We start from the raw sequence: 7,880 nt of genomic DNA on the forward strand, positions 1-7,880 counted from the left end.
GCCAAGGACCCTGATATTATGCAATGGATCTGTAAGGGGGATTAAACATTTCTGTAACAAGAAAAACACAGAGGTGTTGATTTATAACCCTTCGAACTTTGGCCTGGTGTCTGAAATATCAGACAACCTTCAGAGGATCTTGAAAGAACGCCCGACCTTGGAAAAACTCATAATACAAGCTGAAGCCCTGGGCGACATCACCCGGATAAGAAAATCAGAAGTATTGAAAGAGGATTACATTCGTTTGTTGAACCTAGTTCATGGCCTTAATGTCAAGGTGCTTCTGAGCGGCCCTCTCTCGCCCGTTTACTGTGGAGATGAGATTTTTTCCAGAATTCTGATGTTAAACAAATGGCTGGAAAAAACATGCAAACAAACAACTGTAACCTTCATAGACAACTTTAACATCTTCTGGGAAAGAAGACATCTGTTCAACAGAGATGGCTTCTCTCTAAATAGGTCAGGTGCAAAACGGCTGATTTCAAACATCTTCTATTCTGTGAACCATGCACCATCAGCTTTGTCCCAAAACAAAGTACATCCAGTGCCTAAACAAAAGATAAGCCCAGTACAGCCCAAACAAGCCAAGATAAAGATCGCCAGAAAGATGACACAGAAAGAGGCTACGTCAGAGCTACAGGAGGATTCATCCCAGATCTCAGCAGGACAACGAGAGGACCAACAAAATCCATCATCACGAACACCGATCCAGACTACACCCGCCTCGCCTTCCTCTCCACAAAGCCCAGAGGTTCCTTTTCTGGAATTTTCTCCCAACATGAACAAAGTATTTAAGATTGGCCTACAGATGACATCCTCTCCATATAGCCACAGCTCTGTGACTAAACCAGCATCTTCCAAAGGCCGCAGAGCCCCAGATCCTCCTCTACGTATCACGGAACATGCCTGTCCTCAAGACCTTCAGATTACTTCGCTGTGATACACAGCGGGCCCTCGCTGCACGTTTATCAGACAAGACAGTTTCGAGAATCAGCTTGGGTCTTTTCCCGGGAATTACGGAATATCTGTGATGATTCGTGGCAGAAAAAAGAAAAACAAAAGGATAAACAGGAACAAATACTTGAAAGTCATTAACTGTCAGATGCAACCTGCCACAGAGACATCATCAACCACCAAATCATATAAACTAGGTTTATTAAACATTAGATCTCTGTCAGGAAAATCCCTTTTAATTAATGACTTTATTATTGACAACAATCTTGATGTAATGTTTTTAACAGAAACATGGTTACATGAATCTAATGAAGAAGTAATACTGCTGGAGTCAACACCTCCAAACTATAATTTCCTTTGTGAGAGCAGACAGCAAATTAAACCTTGTTTAATGATTCACTAAAGTGTAAAAAGGTGTTTTTGGGAAAATTTGACTCTTTTGAACATTTGGCTCTCAAGGTAAAGAGCCCGGTACGAACTATGTTTCTGAATGTTTACAGGCCTCCTAAGTCCACATCAAACTTTTTTAATGATTTTAGTGACCTCTTGTCTGTGATATGTGTTGATTATGACTGTTTAATTATTGTTGGAGACTTCAACTTTCACGTTGACAACCCTGAAGACAGAAGTGCAAAAGAACTGTGTGACACACTTAGAAACTTTGGTTTAACTCAGAATGTTAAACAGCCAACACACAAGCAGGGGCATATTTTAGACTTAATCATCACTAAAGGTCTAAACATTTCACAGGTCAATGTAACTGATGTTGCCTTATCCGATCACTTCTCCGTTACCTTTGAATGTATCATTACCAGTGACTCATTTAGCCAAAGGGACATCGTAAGAAAACGCACCTTTAAGGACAATGCCACAGAAAATTTTATTCAAGCTTACTCTGATACTTCAACCTTGGGCTGCAACTCAGTAGATGAGCTAGTAGATAACTTTCAGTCTAAAGTCTCAGACATCATTGACTGCATTGCTCCAGTTAAAGTGAAAGTTGTTTCCGGGAAGAAAAAATCTCCTTGGAGAAATGCTCCAGCAGTTAGAAGTGAAAAAAGGGAATGTCGAAAAGCTGAACGCAGGTGGAGAAAGACTCCTGGTTCACTATGACATCTATAAAGAGAGACTTTACAGATATAACTTACAATTGAAAAATGCAAGAGAATCTTTCTTCTCTGAGATCATTAAGAAAAACATTAATAATGCTCGTGTCTTATTTTCCACAGTCGACAGGTTAACAAATCCTCCTGTGTCCGTGGCTTCAGAACTCCACTCCACCAGGGCCTGCAATGAATTTGCAAACTTCTTTACTGAAAAAATCCAAAAGATTAGAGGATCTGTTTGTACATCCATACTAAGTTCAGTACCAACGTTGTCTCCTACCAGAATTGATTTTGACCAAATGTCCCAATTCAGCCAAATAAACTCCAAAAGCTTAGAGCAGATAATTCAGCAGTTAAGTTCCTCCTCAAGCTGCCTTGATGTTCTCCCCGCAGCTTTCTTTAAAAAAGTTTTACCTGTCATAGCGTCTGATTTGACTCAGATAATAAACGCGTCCCTTCTGTCAGGTGTTTTCCCCCAGTCCCTAAAAACAGCAATTATCAAACCACTGCTGAAAAAGAACAATTTAGACAAACTTCTACTCCAGAACTACAGACCCATCTCAAACCTCCCCTTTATCAGTAAGATCATTGAAAAAGTTGTATTTCAACAATTAAACACCTTCTTAACAACGACCAGCTGCTTTGACATTTTCCAGTCAGGTTTCTGTGCTCACCACAGTACAGAGACCGCCCTTATCAAGGTGTTTAATGACATCCATATAAATACAGACTGTGGAAGAACCACCGTGCTGGTTCTATTGGACCTCAGTGCAGCATTTGATACTGTTGATCACTCCATTCTGTTAGAGCGCCTGGAGAACTGGGTCGGCCTTTCTGGTACAGCTCTCCACTGGTTTAAATCCTACTTAAAGGACAGGGACTTTTTTGTATCAGTAGGTAACTTTACATCAGAGATGACAAAAATCACATGTGGGGTTCCCCAAGGGTCCATCCTGGGTCCCCTCCTTTTCAATATCTACATGCTCCCTCTAGCCCAGATAATAAAAAATAACAACATCAGCTACCATAACTATGCAGACGACACACAGCTCTACATCACCATGTCACCAGGTGACTATGGACCAGTTCAGGCACTGAGTAAATGCCTAGAAGAAATCAATGCATGGATGTGCCAAAATTTTCTCCAATTGAATAAAAACAAAACTGAAGTAATAATATTTGGACCAATAGAGGAAAGATCAAAAGTTAGCACACAGCTTCAGTCGCTTCAGCTAAAAACCACTAATCAGGCCCGAAATCTGGGAGTAGTGATGGACTCAGACCTGAACCTTCAAAAGCATCTAAAGACAATTACAAGGTCAGCTTTCTATCACCTGAAGAACATTTCTAGGATTAAAGGACTAATGACTCAGAAGGATCTGGAAAAACTAATCCATGCGTTTATATTTAGTAGAATTGATTACTGCAACGGTGTTTTCACAGGTCTGCCTAAAAAGTGGGTCAGACAGCTGCAGCTGATCCAGAACGCTGCTGCCCGCATCCTCACTAAGACTAAGAAAGTAGAGCACATAACCCCAGTTCTAAAGTCCTTACACTGGCTCCCTGTATATCAGAGAATAGACTTTAAAATACTTCTGTTAGTCTATAAATCCTTAAATGGCTTAGCACCTAAATACATCACAGACTTGTTATCAGTGTATCAACCCTCCAGACCACTAAGGTCTTCTGGCTCCAGCCTTCTCTGCATACCTAGAACCAGAACTAAACATGGAGAAGCAGCAATTAGTTCCTATGCTCCACTTATCTGGAACAAACTTCCAGAAACCTGTAAAAGTGCGGAAAGCCTGAGTTCTTTTAAATCAAGATTAAAAACACATCTGTTTAAAATTGCCTTTGACTGTTCTAGTTAAACAGTTTTACTGTTTTTAATGTTCTTTTTTGTTACTACATTCTATCCCTACTTGCTTTTATTCTATTTTCTATCTACATTTTATTATTTTGGTATATCTTAATCATGTAAAGCACTTTGTATTGTCTTGTACTGAATTGTGCTATATAAATAAATTTGCCTTGCCTTGCCTTGCCTTGCCTTTGATGCAAACTCTAAAATTTTGTGCCACTGGCTTTTCAAGGTTGTATGGAAAAAAGACCTATTTTTAAAGATTAACACAATATAGTAGTTTTGCCAAAGGCGATCAACACCCAATATTAAGACGTGTGTGATTATTAGGAGGATTCTCTTCCTTGGGATGAAATGGGCCCATAAAAGAGACCTGACTTCTGAAAAGTCAAAAAGCGGAGGGTGGGTAAGGGGATTGAGATAGAGTCATATGTGATGCTAATTGGCTGAGGAGGCTTATTAAGGGGGCGGGTCATCAGAAATGTTCTAATTATGTCACTTAGCTCCTGTTCCCTGACCATTCATGAGGTCAGCAGTAAGAGCTCTATCATGGGAAGGAGCTTCGGACAACTGTGCTGATTTCTGACAGCCTTTAACACCGACGTTATTATGCAAAGGATGATTCTAGACAAATCTGGGCGTACAGCCTTCTGAAAAAAAGATCTACAAAGTGTTTGCTCTCTTTTCTCTAAACGTTTTGTTAATTTCCCTGTGCTGGGCGGTGCTTATACATCATGTCACCCAAGGAATTGTGGAATTCCTTAGGTCAAGGGTCAGCTACAACAAACTGAAGGTTTGGGTATTTTATGTTCGCTCAAGTCAAATCAAGAATGTGCAGAATGGATTAATAAATAAGTGAATGGAGAGTTACTGGTTAATATGGAGTGCTTAGATTTTCAATGAATGCTCAGATGTAGCTTATACTTTTTTTGTTATTGTTTATGTTTACAACTTGGGCGCCTTAGTTTTGCACTTTAAGTATTTTGTGAATATGACAATAAAAAAATAACAGCATACCACTGAAGAAGTAAAGTACATTCTACCTGGAGTTGGGGGGGAACCCTACTTAATGTTCTTACAAAGTGTATTCTATTTTGTTATATTGCTATTTTATTGCTGTACCCATTGTATGGCCAGTTGTAGCCTGTTAATCTGCAACAATTATGAAGTTCTTAAACATCTAGATTGTTTTATTTATCCTTTATTATTAACATTGAACAGGATAATACCTACAAAATTTAATTGATGGGTGTCTTGACTTACTTGCCCCACCACACACTTAAATTGTATAGATTACTGTGCAATATTTGTACATATTTAGTCAATTTATTTGACTATTATGCATTTTATATTTGATCATTAAACTCGGTAGTATTTAAATTTCCAATAACATGAAAGCCATCCAAATTTTTATGACATCCATTGCTAAACAGATATAATTTAAAAATAGCTTATTAATAAAGATTCAGTGTTGTAGTGTTTTGAACCAAAACTGAAACACTTCTAAAAATGCAAGATCAGGGAAAAGTATAAACTTGTTTTTTTTGTTGTTGTTGTTGTTTGTTTTTGTTTTTTTTTAACTAAAATGGTTTCCATTGAACTGGCCTAAAGTTTGACAGGACAGAAGTTTCAGGACCAGGGTTTCTGATCAGGGGTTTCACAGCAGCATGTTTAGAAATATGTTGCCCAACCCAGAGGCCAGGCTGTCATTAATGTAGCGACCCAAGGTAGGAAAACCCTTTTTAAGGTGTTTGGAAGGTACCATATAACTAAAGTGGAGAGTCTGATGGCTTCAGATAGTAGACTAGATGTTCTGAGTATAAGAACCGAGCTTCAAGGGATCACATCTTGCCCAACAAGGATCAAAAATAAAACAACCATGACAGTGTGTGGCATTACAAGGGCTTTGGCACTTATCAAGTTAACTAAAAAGAAATTAAAAAAAATATCAGAATTAACTTTATTTGCCTAGTATGTGGGTACAAACAAGCAGTAGCAGAGGAACAAGTCTGCATCTTTTAAGAAGGCCATGATTGAATGAGTGATAGCATTCCAACACAATCATTGGCATAACTCCGCTGTACGGCTGGAAGGAAAGGGATTAAAGATGGCCGCCTGCGTCACCTGTCGGAAACTTGCGTATGATTCTAAAGCAGGAGATTTACAGTAAGGGAAAGCGGTCCACCTGTCTGAACTCTGTCCGGCTGTGGTTGTTGCTACACAAAAGGTTGGGGGGGGGGGGGGAGGAGGACCTCACAGATTTTATGAATAATACATTTTTCACTGTTGGGGGAAAAAAAGGCTATGTTTACTGGTCACAGTTTTACTATGTATGTATGATTTATTTATTTGTAAATGTTGAACGGTTGCCCTATTATTTTGACTTTAACAAATAATAGTAAACCAGAGACACGATAATTTACATATTTCATTAAGTTTCTTGATAACCCTACACATAGTAGTCATATAATTGCGCAAATTCCTCCAAGAAAGCCAAAACCTCACTTGAACATCAAAGTCTGAGGTTTTATTAAAAATTTGGATTGACTGAGAGTGCTGTTAAATACATAAGCACAGACGACACTGATTGTGGTTTTGTACCTCTCCACAACAAGGCTGAAAGTGACGGTGGAGACGCAGAACCCTCCCAGATGTCTCAGGAACAGGATGGCCCCTTTGGCAGGACAGCAGAAGAACGATTACCTTGACTGGAATTATATTTTCCAGGTTTCCCAAGTGTGAACAGTGTTTAAATGGTCATGGCAGTCTTGGTGCAAACTGAGAGAGTTTTAGTCCAACGGGAAAAATGCGGGCCTAAAGAGTTGGACCACCTTGTCAGGGAAGCTGCAGAAGACAACCGGACTCTCTTTCCACCTTTTATAACTTACAATATTTCAATTACTTGTAATGAGATATTTATGACCTCTATTTAAAAGTATAAAATGAAAAGTATAAAAAGAGACGGAGACTCAGATTAGATTTCAATGTAGTTTTAATTGATGATCACCAGGCTGGTTTCCCTTTTACAATGGATCTGCAGTAGTTCTAGTTTTACCAGTCAGATTTAAAGAGACAGAGAGATATTTTATATTGCACAGAGGAAGAAAAAACAGAATCAAGATTAATACAATGCAAAAAAAAAAAAGGAGAGAAAGAGAGAATCAAACAGAACTACTAATACAGCGTCTTCTTAACAACATGTTATAGGGCAAACAATAAAAGCACAGCCCAAGATTATATTACTGTAGTTCATGTCAGTACCAGTTAAGACAATAAGCATTTTTCAAATATACCTCTTTAAAATAGCGTATGTTTTTTTTTTAATATATCTTCATGTTAAACAGTTACATTCAGGATTATAACTAAATAAATCACATGCAGAGAGATTAGATGGACCGATGACACCAGATGCTGATTCTGAATGATATCGTTACTTCTAACGCAGCTATGGACATGGACGTTGAACTGAAAGTTGCACTTTTTGTTTTTTTTCCTTTCTGTAGCTTGACGGTATTTTGTGTTGTTTCAGCAGTTTGGATGAGCTTGTCGCTAAAGTTGGTTCCACAGGACAGGGTAGCGTGTTTTCTGTCAGGTTTGTTCTTTCGGAGCGATATGTAAAGATCTGGGTTCAGTCGGTAATAGTACGTGAGCCGTTTGTTCCGGCTGTGTGGGTTTTGAGTCTGCATGTGTTTCAAGTCATATTCAGGAAAAAGTTGCAGCTGAAGTCTGGTATTTTATCTTATATTGTTTACATGTTTGCCGTGGAATCTTCAGGAATCATAAGAAGAAAAGAAAAATCTGAGTTTTGTTCTTACCGAACCAGAAATATTATCCACCTTCCTTTTATCTCTAAGTTAATGTAAGTATTTTCTTTTTTTGCCCGTTTTTTTTTCCATTTTTGTTTTTAATCCAGCAGCATTCATGTGGTCGTAACCATCTCTACATTCAGAAAAATAGTT

Source organism: Fundulus heteroclitus, chromosome 2 (genome assembly GCF_011125445.2).
Source record: "Fundulus heteroclitus isolate FHET01 chromosome 2, MU-UCD_Fhet_4.1, whole genome shotgun sequence".
Lineage (NCBI taxonomy): Eukaryota > Metazoa > Chordata > Actinopteri > Cyprinodontiformes > Fundulidae > Fundulus > Fundulus heteroclitus.